At 34.6% G+C, this 13,474-nt stretch overlaps 1 pseudogene; it reads right to left on the bottom strand.

Annotated features, from left to right (window-relative positions):
- The window catches only part of LOC133689411 (uncharacterized), a 152,508-nt pseudogene that overhangs the window by 134,543 nt on the left and 4,491 nt on the right, over window positions 1-13,474 (bottom strand).

The following is a 13,474-nucleotide window of genomic DNA, read 5'->3' as shown; positions in this document are numbered from 1 at the left end:
GGACTATTTAATGTTTTTCCTAACTTAGGAAGGAAAGTAATTAAATCAGCAACAAATAAGGAAATTTGTTTTCTTATTGTCCAAGTTAAATAAGGAAATCCAAGCTAATCAAGGATGTCAAAGGGGGGCAGCAACACAAATTTTCCAAATCAGATTTTTCCTAGTTTATTTAAGACTTCTTAAGGGTGACAAATTTGATTCTAGCATATTTAGCATGATAATTTTTAGATTTTTATTATTGTATTCTTAGTCTTTGGGTTATTATTACTTATTTGGGTCAATTGTAAGTGAGCTTCATATAAGTCCACCTAAGGGGGGGTCCATTAGGGTTTCTTTAATTGTACAGTCAGTATAAATAAAGGCATAACCAAACATGTAAGGTTATATAATTTTCATATCAATAAACTTCTTTGTTGCACTTATTGTGTGTTGGTGGGATAATCTCCCTTTCTCGGTTCTTTAAAGAACTGAAAATGACTTATCGAAGAACAACTATCTTCATGGCATCATCCTTATACGTCTCATTCACGAATCAATATTCATTGGGTGAGGGTCTCCATTTTCAATAGTGCTGGTGCCTAGGTACAAGTTATCTTTGTGTCACACTCCTATCACCTGATTTACTTGGCTTTCCGAGAATTGATGTCTTTGCGTGTGGGTTGTGTTACCATATGATCACGAGGTTCGCATCAATCAGTCACATATACTTTTTTTATACAACAAAGGGACTATTTGTATGGCGACTTTACTTCATCCAACAACTTTCATCTCCAAGTCTTTGAGTTAAACAACTAGACTCTATAATGCAATGGCATATATAGATATCTTTATCATGTGAGCGAAACTTGGGATCTTGTAATGTAAAGGCCAGACTCAAAATTCTATAGTATCATATTGTCTTCGGATTCAGGATCTTTAGCCATTGTTTGATAGCAAGGTTACACACATAATAACATGGTTCATTGTGAGCGTGGCAGAGTCAAACTCTTTGATTTGTTGATGCCACAATCTCTGTATGGTCAGGAAGGAAATCAAATGATATTTCTGGATGGGGCTTTAGAGAGTAATTTGAAACAAAGGAAACATAATATTCATTTCTGATCATACTTTGTATACAGAACCCAAAAACAATGTTGGTTTTTTAGCTGTTAAAGTGGATTCATACATGATCTTGTTGTATTTTTTGGAAAGAAACCTACAATTCCCCATAGTCTCCATTGATGAATGCGTTAAAACTTCATAGATGACATCCAAGCATAGGTCACAAACTGAGTGATGCGAACCTCGTGATCACATGGTCACGCAATCCATACGCAAAGACACCAATTCCCGGAAAGCCAAGTAAATCAGGTTTGATAGGAGTGTGACACAAAGATAACTTGTACCTAGGCGACCAAACGGAGACCCCCCCACCCAACGAATATTGATTCGCAAACAAGAAGTATAAGGATGATGCCACGAAGACAGTTGTTCTTCGATAAGTCGTTTTTAAGTTCTTTAGAGAACCATGGAAGGGAGATTCTCTCACCAACACACACACACACAAAGTGCAACAAACAAGAAGTTTTATTAAAATGAATTGTTTAGCCATACATGTCTAGTTATGTCCTTATTTATAATGACTCCAAACTAAAAATAAACCCTAATGGACCCTTTATGTGGACTTATATGATGCCCACTTACAATTAAACTCAAATAATATAAATAAACCCTAAATTAAGAAGAAAATAATAATAACAATAATAAATACGAATTTATTAGTTTAAACTAAGAAGAAAATTGATTTGAAATTTTAATCCAAGGTAGGACAACATGTCAGGAGACTCTATGTAAACTTTCAGCCTGATCCAACGGTCAGATTGAGAATTATGAGTGTTGCCATAAAACTGGATAGTTGCACATTTTACATCAAAATCCGAATTTGACCTTGCCTGAATCGTATCACTAAGTTCATAGTAGAGCGGAGGTTTTTGTTACCGGTTTGTAGAAAACTACAAACAATGCTTCGAGATTGGAAGATGAACAAATTCTCCTTAACACCATCAGACGTTGGCGACCCTTGACTCGTTAGGGAAAAACCATATTTGGCGGACTTATATTTCAAACTGTGAGCATGAATGTTAAATGTTTGAGCATGTTTTTATATGATGAACTCGTCCTTTAAGGGGTGACACATGGTTATAACTCTTACATGATTAATAAGAATTTTGATTCTTGCCCAAACTCTATTGTTGTAACCTATTTTTAGGTCCCCCCACAAAAATAAAAATAAATATATAAATATATAACCGGAAGAAATTAGAAAAAAAATAATAGGAGGTTGGAGCGCTCAAAAAAGGATCAGAAAAATTGATTAAGGAGGTTCAAAAATACAATGATTGAAATTTTTTACAGTATATACTTGAATGATGAGAGCCCTAGGGGAAAAGAAAATTTAATTTGAAGAGAAAAGTCCAAAATTGGATGTTTATGGACTTAATTGGATTTTATTGAAGGTTTAATTGAATTTATAGAGGGTTTGATTGCAAGAAAAATTGATTTTTTAAGTCAATTTGAGCTTTAATTGGAAGAAATTAAAGTTCTGGGGTCAAATTATAATTTTTAAGAGTTGATTTGGTCAAATCAAGGGCTTAATTGCATAAATATTAAAGTTTAATTCTCAATTAGGGACTTAATTGAGGAAATCCAAAACCAATGACCAAATTGGAAAAGGCACGTAAATATAAGGGCTGTAATTAACAAAATCAAGGGCCAAATTGAAGAAATTGAAAGTTTATTGATCAATTAAGGGTCAAATTGCATAAAATAGAAACCAAAGACTGAAGTGAAAATCGCGGCCGACTATGGGGGTGGCGTTTGAAGTTGGCAGAGATGCAATTGCATTAATTCTTAAAATCAAAATTACATTTGAGGACTTAATAGAACAAAGGATAAATTAAGGACTGACTTGGAAGTTGACGTCTTTTGGCGCCTTTTGATATTTTGAATGAAACGACGCGTTTTGTCCAAAACGACGCCGTTTCATGCTAAAAAAAATAGAGAGAACAGAACGGTGTCGTTTTGAACGACACTGTTCCTCTTTCTTCTTCCCTTGGATGTGCAGCAAGGGAAGAAAGAAACTTTTATTTTCTTCTTCTTTCTTCATTAAACTCTACACGCCCATGCCCTGCCAAAACCCGACCCCCCATGCACTCTCATGATGAGAAACCGAGGGAGTCGTGCCCTGCCAACCCCGCCCATTGGCCAGCCAACCCGGCGTTGTGGTGGGCAGCAAAGCCCCGCTCCCTATGCGCTGCTGTAGGGTGGCATTAAGGATGCCCCCGCTCCCTTTTGCCCTATAAATACCCCCAACGCTAGCACGCGAGAGGGAAGGAAAAGAAAACGAAAAAACATAGAGAAAAAATGAAATTATATGGGGAAGGAGAGAAGGAATCGAAATAGAGGGGAGGAACGAAAGGCTTGAAACCGAGAGGGAAATTTAGAAACAAAAACAAAACAAAACCGAGAAGACTAGGGGACCGCTGGTAAACGAAACAAAGAAAGAAAGAAAAAAAACGAAAAAAACTAGAAGAGAGGGGAAGAGGAAGACTCTCTCTCTTCGCCGCTTGGAACAGCAGCGCCGCTGCTTGGAGCCATCATCCGTGAGCCACGACACCTCCACTGGCCACCACCACAGCTCCACCCGCGACGCAGTCCGACCAGCAAGACACCGCCTCCTCCGCTCCAGGTAACTCTTCTTCCCCCTCATTGTTTGTGTTTTGGTTGTTTTCCCCCCCGCATGCAGAACGAATAGCGTTCTACATGCACGAGGAGGGGAGGGGGGAAAATAATTCCCCCTCGGTCAGTTATGTTGCTGGGCCAGGCTGATTCTGGTCCAGCGTTGTAGGTTTTTTTCCTTCTCTGGGCCAGGATGGTTCGGGCCCAGCCATGTTTTATGGGCTAGACTGATTCTGCCCATCCCTACTGTCTAGGCTGGGTCCGGCCCAAAAGAAAATAGGAGATTTTGTTGGGCCGAGATCGGCCCAACTCTTTTGGGGCTGCGTCCGGCCCAGTTAGGGGGTCTGCCCAACCCAGCCCACCTAGCATTATATATTATATATTGTTTTGTTTTGTATTATTTATATATATAGATATTTATAAAAAAATTAAAAAATCCATAAAATTTTTTTGTTGATTTTCCTGCATATTTTTATCAAAATTGTTTAATACTAGTTTGTATTTTTATACCGTAAAGATACAAATCCAGTATTAAAATACCTGGTTTTCATCGAGACATCAAAAATATAAAAAAATATTTTGTTTTCATGCATATGGCCTAGTCTCTTCAAAAATAAAGAAAAAAAAATCATCACATCATATTTTCATACAACAAAGAAAATTTCAAAAAATATATGTATTAGTATGCACTTTGGCTGTAACAACAGGTTTGTTAGAGTAATGAGAACTAGGCCAATATTTCAAAAATTCTAAAAAAATCTTTTTATCTTCTTTTAGTACCTGGATTACGAATTTATACGTAAAACGTATTCTTGATATTAAAAATATATTTTTCATATAGACGTTAGAACGGTTTGGTTTTTACCCGATAAGAGAAGGACCTCCTTATTGAGGAGGACTTTCTTAAACCATAGACAGACCAACAACTAGAAATACAATAACACCTTAGCTTTTTATCAGACAATCAAACAATGCAGCTTACCTTAGGTAAGGTGTATTTGGGGTGCTAATACCTTCCCTTTACGCAAGCAGTCCCCGTACCCAATCTCTGAGACCAGTTAGGGCTCCTAGTGACCAAAATATTAGGTGGCGACTCCCATTCTATTTTTCACTAATAAAAGACAAGAATTTCTTGTCTCTCCATATTTGTCAGATAGATATGCATTATTTACATTTCTAGATAAAGTGGAATATCCGCCGCGACGCCGCACCCATGCGACATCTATAACAAAACTTTCCTGAGTGATAGTCATTATATCCCCCGTAAGTCCTAAACTATAGATGCTTCATGAAAAGCTTGCCTTAATGCAAAACCTGTGTTGGTAGCTTATACCCTAAAGGCAGGTTCCAGTCCTTTTACTAGAGACAGAGGGTAGGTTTATTACTTGATCTCTAAAAAAGAATCACTTCCTGTCCCATTGATCACCCTCGTGAAGGGGAATATAAGGGCTTGGAACTTAATGGGACAACATGTATATCAATAATCACTACCAGTTTAAGCACTCAGCAAATAGAAAGCCCCAAGGGCTCCATATTCTAGGAGCCTAAACTATGTGATTGAATAAATCCTCCTCTATCTGTTGCGGGTCGAGGATTCCTTCTACTTCCCTTTCTTCAAACTCAGATTTATATTTTTTATAGAGAAATCTCTGATCAAGGATTGAACAAGATCCATTTTGCATCATATCTAATGGACTCCTTGGTTCGGGCCGAGGAAGTAATGTCACTTGATCATTATCAAACTGACTGCAATCTTTTTCTGCCGTGAGGATCCCATTAGAGCGCCTTCTACTTTATAGGGTAAGTTGTTACTCCCCCACCTAACTTGAAGTTTCAATGCGTGTGTATTCTACGTTGCATTGTGTGATCTGAATATAATTTAAAGATTATAATGGATTTTTAACCGATAGTCTATCTATGGCTTAGGATGGAGATTTATGTGTGAATAAATCTAGTGTTTTGAATTTATTATGGGCTCGTGTGCCCAAATAATTTCATATGGAAATGATCCATGTAGGTGTTCTAATAGGGTTCACCTATCCTAAAAGGCGGAAGGGTTTTTCGCAACTCGTGTGTTGTTGATGCGATCACGTGGTCACATAACCCTCACTTAAAGACACCTGATTTCCGAAAATCCAAGTAAATCAAGTTTGATAGGAGTGTGACACGAAGATAACTTGTACTAGGCACCAACACTATTGAAAACAGAAACCAACACCCAACGAATATTGATTCGTGAATAAGAAGTATAAGGATGACGCCACGAAGTCAATTGTTGTTCGATACGTCGTTTTTAAGTTCTTTAGAGAACCAAGGAAGGGAGATTATCCCACCAACACATAACAAGTGCGGCAAACAAGAAGTTTTATTAATCTGAATTGTCTAACTTGCATGTCTGGTTATGCATTTATTTATAAACCCTAATGGACCCCCGTTAGGTGGACTTATATGAGGCCCACTTACAATCGACCCAAATAAATAATAATAACCCAAAAGACTAAGAAGAAAATAATAAAAATCTAAAAATTACTATCCTAAATATGCTAGAATCAGATTTGTCACACTTAAGAAGTTCCTAATAGACTAGGAAATCTGATATAAAGGTAGAATTAATTCTGAAGTCTTCTTTCGTTGTTGTAGCTAGGATGAATAAAAAATCCTTGTAAGAAAAAGATTCTGAAATATTTATGAATCCTTACCACACTTGGAAACTATATTGCAGCCCAATAAAGATTCTTGTAGCTCTAGGAGATTCCCAAAACAAGCTGTCACATCCTTCTAAGAAACAAATCCTAACCAAATAGGAAGTCCACACGTCAAAAGAAAGTAAATAACAAAATTCGTACAGCCTCTGTTGATCAATATTGCAATGCCTTTCCAAACTCTAATTGACCTCAACTTTTTATCAAAAGTAGCACATGTCAGGATATGCCACATAAAATTTTAGCCCGATCCAACGGTCGAATTGAGAATTATGACTGTTGCCGTGAAACTGTATAGTTGTGCATTTTACGTCATAATCTGAATCTGATTGTTTTTCATTGCCTAGATTGTATCAATCAATCTCTTTTCAAGATGATTCATCCTCGAATCATTAACAGGGATAAGGGACAAGGTTTTAGCCTCTTTTAGCCTTTGGAGTTCTTTTCTTGCCAACAATCATTGCCAATAACTTTGGATGAAGATAACAGCCCTTCTCTTTTGTCTATCATCATTGCAGCGTTTTTGCTCCTCTCTTTCTGAAACTTACTGGGCATCGACTAATTCCATTAACACATTACGTTTTTGCTGCATCTCACATAAAATACGAGTTAGACTCTTGGTTTCTTTCTTGAGAACACTATTCTCTTTATTTCTATCCCTTTGATACCACATTTCCTTTTGCCATAATACCTCATTAGAATACATGAAATCCTGATTGTAATACTCCCTCTGCATTTTTTTTAATATTAGAACCTAAACTAATAATGATAGCAAAGAAAGTAAGAAGACACTGAGGATTGAAAACTTACCTAAAATTACATGGATTTTCAATTGATGAACATAACAAACCCCTTTAGACCTAAAAGAGGACCCTACACCTAAACCAAACAACTTTCAAATGGTCTGAAATTTGATATTTAGAACGACTTCACACCAAAACTTGATTTAATTTTGAATTGATTTGATATATGGACCCAAAACTAACCCAAATCAGACCCTTTAAAACTTGAATTTGGAACCTAAACCAAACAATGTATAAATGAGTTGAAAATTCACAGTGTGCGATTTCACCCTAAATAACTAGAATATCAATTTTGACATAATTACAATATGGTTTGATAAGTGGACGCAAAACAGAAGCCAAACGAAATCCTTTGTCCTAAATAATGTTTTTTTTTTCTCTGAAAAAGAAATTCTGGACCGAAAGACATGACACCTTTTTTTTTTGTTAATTTCAAAAGACTCAATTCAATTTAACTAACCAAGAAGTAAGATGAAGACAATCTGACTGAAACTGATTTGAAACAAGGTTAGACCCGAAACAAAGACAACACACAGAAATATTAACGCGGAAGATAAAAAAACAAAAATACAAGAAATAAAAGGATATAACCAGATTACTGGAGCCAAGCTCTGATACCAAATGATGCGAACCTCGTGATTACGTCGTCACACAACCCACACGTAAAGACACCAAATTCTCGGACAGCCAAGTAAATCAGGTTTAATAGGAGTGTGACACGAAGATAACCTGTACCCTAGGAACTGGAAATTGAAACCCCCACCCAATAAATATTGATTCGCGAACGAGAAGTATAAGAATGACACCACGAAGTCAATTGTTCTTTGATAAGTCGTTTTTCAGTTCTTTAGAGAACCAAGGAAGGGAGATTATCCCACCAACACCCAACAAGTGCGGCAAATAAGAAGTTTTAATAATCTAATTGTTTAACCTTACATGTTTGGTTATGCCTTTATTATCCTAAATATGCTAGAATCAGATTTGTCACCTTTAAAAAGTTATAAATAGACTAGGAAATGTGATCTGAAGGTAGAATTATTTCTGAAGTTTTCTTTCCTTGTTGTAGATAGGTGATTAGTACTTAAAAGTGTATTTTTATCAAGGTTTTATATCATCATTTTGCACTTGAAGTATCAATAACTCCTTAACTAAAGCATGTTTTATAATAACATATCTAATAATATAAGATACCTTTAATTTATGGTAAATGTTCATCTTAAATGCAGGCCTATCACATAAATAAAAGAATTGATTGAGGAGTTGAAGTATTGAAATTGAAAGGACAAAGAGATGGCCAAACTTAGAAAAGAGATGTTGGTGCAGTCCAAACTAGAACATTGTTTGGTAATCGGGTCATATCTGGAGCTATAAATCTCGGATTTAGGTCTACTTTATATGGATGAAAAGGTAAGACATAGGCCTACAACTTTCATGCGGAGTCCAAGATTTAAAAAGGTCATTTTCAAGTCCAAATTGTAGCAACAACGAAGATGTCTGAATCTATCCTGCAGCCCAGACATTGTTCAGTGTTCAGCCCATATCTCGAGTTCTAAAAGTCCAAATGATCTCAAATTTTCCCCCTGGAAAGCTGAGACAATTTCCTAGAACTTTCATGATTTAAATCTGTTCAAATTATGACGTTATCAATGACCTTTTTGGCAGACAAGAAGATAAGAATTGTCACCAAGTCAAGATGTGGCCACCCACTCATCAATTAGTTAACAAATCAATATTTCTGAATTTTGGCCTCTAAAAGGAGGCATTTGCCATGTATTTAGGCATCTTGGTGTTCAGATCAAGATCATGCAGCTTTCTCTCTTTGTATTTTTGTAATGTTTAAGTTTTACTTTCATTAATATCTAGTTTATGCCTTTCATTTCCTTTTCTATATTAGTTAACTTCTTTCTCATTTATGTTCTTATCTTGTTTATTTATGTTTCTTTCTTTCATTATGTTTAACTAAGTTAATTATGTCAAGGTGAAAAGGGTACACTAATGGTATAAGAATAAGTATAATTTAAACTTAATATGGACCTTAATGTTGTTTGTTATCTTGTTCACTTTTAATACTTTGCTTTTTAAATGGTTAATCTAGATTTATATTGTATAACACTTGGTACAACAAATACTTGGCACTTTCATAGCCCATACTGTATGGTATAACTGACACCTGAGCTATGAAAGGAACTTGATTTGTTGTTAACATAAGTTATAATCATGAATGCTTGGCAACAATTACAAGTATTAGCATTATTTGAATAAGATAACTAATGTAATCATGTTAACAATTTATAATATGATTGGAACCTCCTTTGTGTGTGGTTTCAAATTGAATACTATGAGTTTATACTATACTTATTTGAAATATCATTAGTGGATCCTCTAACCTTGACATTTGTTTTTATCATTGTTTAATTCTCATATTGATCTTCCATCTCAAAGTTCTCATCAACTTCTTCTTCTTCTACTTTATTATTATTATTATTATTATTATTATTATTATTATTATTATTATTATTATTATTATTATTATTAGTATTAGTATTAGTATTAGTAATAGTATTAGTATTATTACTAGTATTGTTGTTATTGTGTTGCTGTTATTTATAATTTATACAATTAACCTCCCTGTGGTTCGACCTCGGTCTTGCCGGGTTATTTATTACTTCGACACTCCTACACTTGGAAAAAGACATCAATGTTTTGGTCGTGTCACTAGGATAAATAAGGAATCCTTGCAAGAAAAAGAATTTTAAAACATTTATGAATCCTTGCCACTTGAAAACTATATTACATCCCATTAAAGATCGTTGTAGAACTAGGAGATTCCCAAAACAAGCTGCCACATTCTTGTACGAAAAGAATCCTAGCCAAATAGGAAGTCTGTGGTCAAAAGGAAGTAAATAAAAAAATTCGTACAGCCTCTGTTGACCAGTATTGCAATGCCTTCCCGAACTCCAATTGACCAATACAGCCTCTATTGACCAATAAAAAAATTTAAGCCTGATCCAACAGTCAGAATGAGCATTATGACTGTTGCTGTGAAACTGGACAGTTATGCATTTATGTTAGAATTTGAATCTGATTTTTTTTTCATTGCTTGGATCGTATCAATTGAGGTGAAAAATACTCTTAATTAAAATTGATGAATATTTACAATAATTCTAAGAATTTTCTAGTTAATTTATAATATTTAAATACTAGCGTACTTAGGTCCAACATTTATATCAGAATATTGACCATTAATTCTCATGAATTAAAATTTTAGAGATTATTAAAATATTGGCCAAATTCTCATGGATTTAATAAATTGGTTATTAAATCCAAAATGCAACACATGTTTTGTATGTTGAAAGCCCATGAAATAAAAATGTGTTTTGCGTGATGCAACATGTTATCTTTGCTAGGACAAAGATCAAATTTGATTTATTAAGGTATAACTGACCTTGTGACATCATTCAATTCAATTCCAATAATGTTGGTGCTTTGGGATAGGTTTTCATTGTGTCACTCTTCTCAAACTTGATTTTCAGCTTTTTTGTGGAATCATGTTATACCCCTCTTGTTTTCGTTATCTATTTGTTTTCTTTCTTGTGTTTATTCTTGTTATTCTATGTTTATGGTGTTCTATTTTGAGTAAAAAAAAAAACAAAGAGGAAGCAATCAGAAAATGTAATTTGGGTTAAGATAGGTTTATAATACATCTGTTTCACGATAGTATATGAAAACTTATTTTAATTAATCCAAGCGAAATTTGACTCTCATGTGGCCCAAACCCATATTCATTAAATGGGACCAAATCAAGCCCAAAATACACTCCAAATAAACTTTCTTTGCTGCCCAAAAAGCCCATCCTGATTTAGTCGAATTACCCACCAAAAGAATTGGGTCAAACTCAACAACCATAAGAACCTCAATTTGAACAAATGCATCCCTAAAGAAAAACACAAGGCTACAATATTTTGAACTGTATCAACAATCAATCTCAAACACATAATAACCCAATGTTTACTATAAGGAATCCAAGATTGAACTTAAAATTGTATCATTCCCTCCCTCTTCAAGAAGATCCGCCCTCGTATCTTGAATAGGTTAGCATCATTTCAAGTTTTTTTTTATTTTTGTGTTGATTATCCTCAATTTAATTAAACAATTGACAAGGCTTTGCAGGTGGAAGGTTTTGGTACTTATTGACACGACCAAAAGATTGATGTCTTCTCCCAAGTGCAGGAGTGTCGAAGTAATAAATAACCCGGTAAGACCGGGGTCGAACCACAGGGAGGTTACGTGTATAAATTATAAGCAACAATAACACTACAACAATAGTAGCAACAACAACAACAACAACAATAATAATAATAGTGATAATATTAATAATAGTGAAGAAGAAGAGGAAGAAGTTGATGAGAACTTTGAGATGAAAGATTAACGTAAGGATTAAACAATGATAACAACAAATGTCAAGGTTAGAGGATCCACTAATGGTATTTCAAACAAGTATAGTATAAACCCTTATTATTCAATTGGAAATCACACACAAGGAGGTTCCAATCAAATTATAAATTGTTAACATGATTACATTAGCTATCTTATTCGAATAATGCTAATACTTGTAAATGTTGTCAGGCATTCATGATTATAACTTATGTTAACAACAAATCAAGTTCCTTTCATAGCTCAGGTGTCGGTTATACCATATAGTATGGGCTATGAAAGTGCCAAGTATTTGTTGTACCAAGTGTTATACAACATAAATCTAGATTAATCATTTAACAAGCAAAGTATTAAAAGTGAACAAGATAACAAATATAAAGCATGTTAGTATCCAACATTAAGGTCCATGTTCAGTTTATATTATACTTATTCTTACACCATTAGTGTACCCTTTTCACCTTGACATAATAAACTTAGTTAAACATAATGAAAAAAAGAAACATAAATAAACAAGGAAAGGAAATGAAAAGCATAAGCAAGAGATTAATATAAGCAAAACTTAAGCATTACAAAATATAAAGAGAGAAAGCAAGAGCATGATCTTGATCTGAACACCAAGATGCCTAAATACATGGCAAATGCCTCCTTTTATAGGCCAAAATTCGGAACTATTGATTTGTTGACTAATTGATGAGTGGGTGGCCACATCTTGACTTGGTGACAATTCTTATCTTCTTGTCTGCCAAAAACGTCATTGATGACGTCATAATTTGAACAAACTTGAATCATGAAAGTTCTAGGAAATTGTCTCATCTTTCCAGGGTAAATATTTGAGATCATTTGGACTTCTAGAACTCGAGATGTGGGCTGAACACTGAACATTGTCTGGGCTGCAGGACAGATTCGGACTTCTTCGTTGTTGCTACAATTTGGACTTGAAAACGGCCTTTTTAAATCTTGGGCTCCACATGAAAGTTGTAGGCCTATGTCTTATCTTTCCATCCATATAAAATGGACCTAAATCCAAGATCTACAGCTCCAGATATGACCCAATTACCAAACAGTGTTCCAGTTTGGACTGCACCAGCATCTCTTTTCTAAGTTTGGCCATCTCTTTGTCCTTTCAATTTCAGTACTTCAACTCATCAATCAATTCTTTCATTTATGTGATAGGCCTGCATTTAAGATGAACATTTACCATAAATTAAAGGTATCTTATATAATTAGATATGTTATTATAAAACATGCTTTAGTTAAGGAGTTATTGATACTTTAAGTGCAAAATGATGATATAAAACCTTGATAAAAATGCACTTTTAAGTACTAATCACACCCCCCAACCAGCTTATTACTAGTCCCTAGTGATTAAGGCGTTAAAATAGAAAAACAATTTGCAAATTCCACAAAGCAAGGCATTCATCATTCAACTTCCATTAATCTATTCAGATAAACAAACTCTCATTAAATTTTATATATCTGCTCAATACCTCTTAAACAAAATATTAATAAACCTTCCTTGTTATGTGCTCAATGTATGAAACATAGATTATGGAGCTTTTGTTGGAAGAAAACAATATTTTGTTCTAATGTTTAAGGTTAACTTCCTTAGGTTGGGATTATTTTATTTTATTTTATTTTACTCTTTTTTTTTTTAATATCTATACATATAACTTAAAACACAATGCATCTTTAACCCATGTAACGAGCTTTCGGCTAATGACTCCCAGACCAGTTGATCTTAGGGCATTAGGTGTTGAGACACCCCTACGAGCTTAGTAACTCGGGTTGCAGATACTGATACGTAGATAGTGCAATGTT

This window comes from Populus nigra, chromosome 3 (genome assembly GCF_951802175.1).
Source record: "Populus nigra chromosome 3, ddPopNigr1.1, whole genome shotgun sequence".
Classification (NCBI taxonomy): Eukaryota; Viridiplantae; Streptophyta; class Magnoliopsida; order Malpighiales; family Salicaceae; genus Populus; species Populus nigra.
This window is presented reverse-complemented; position numbering and strand designations above follow the sequence as displayed.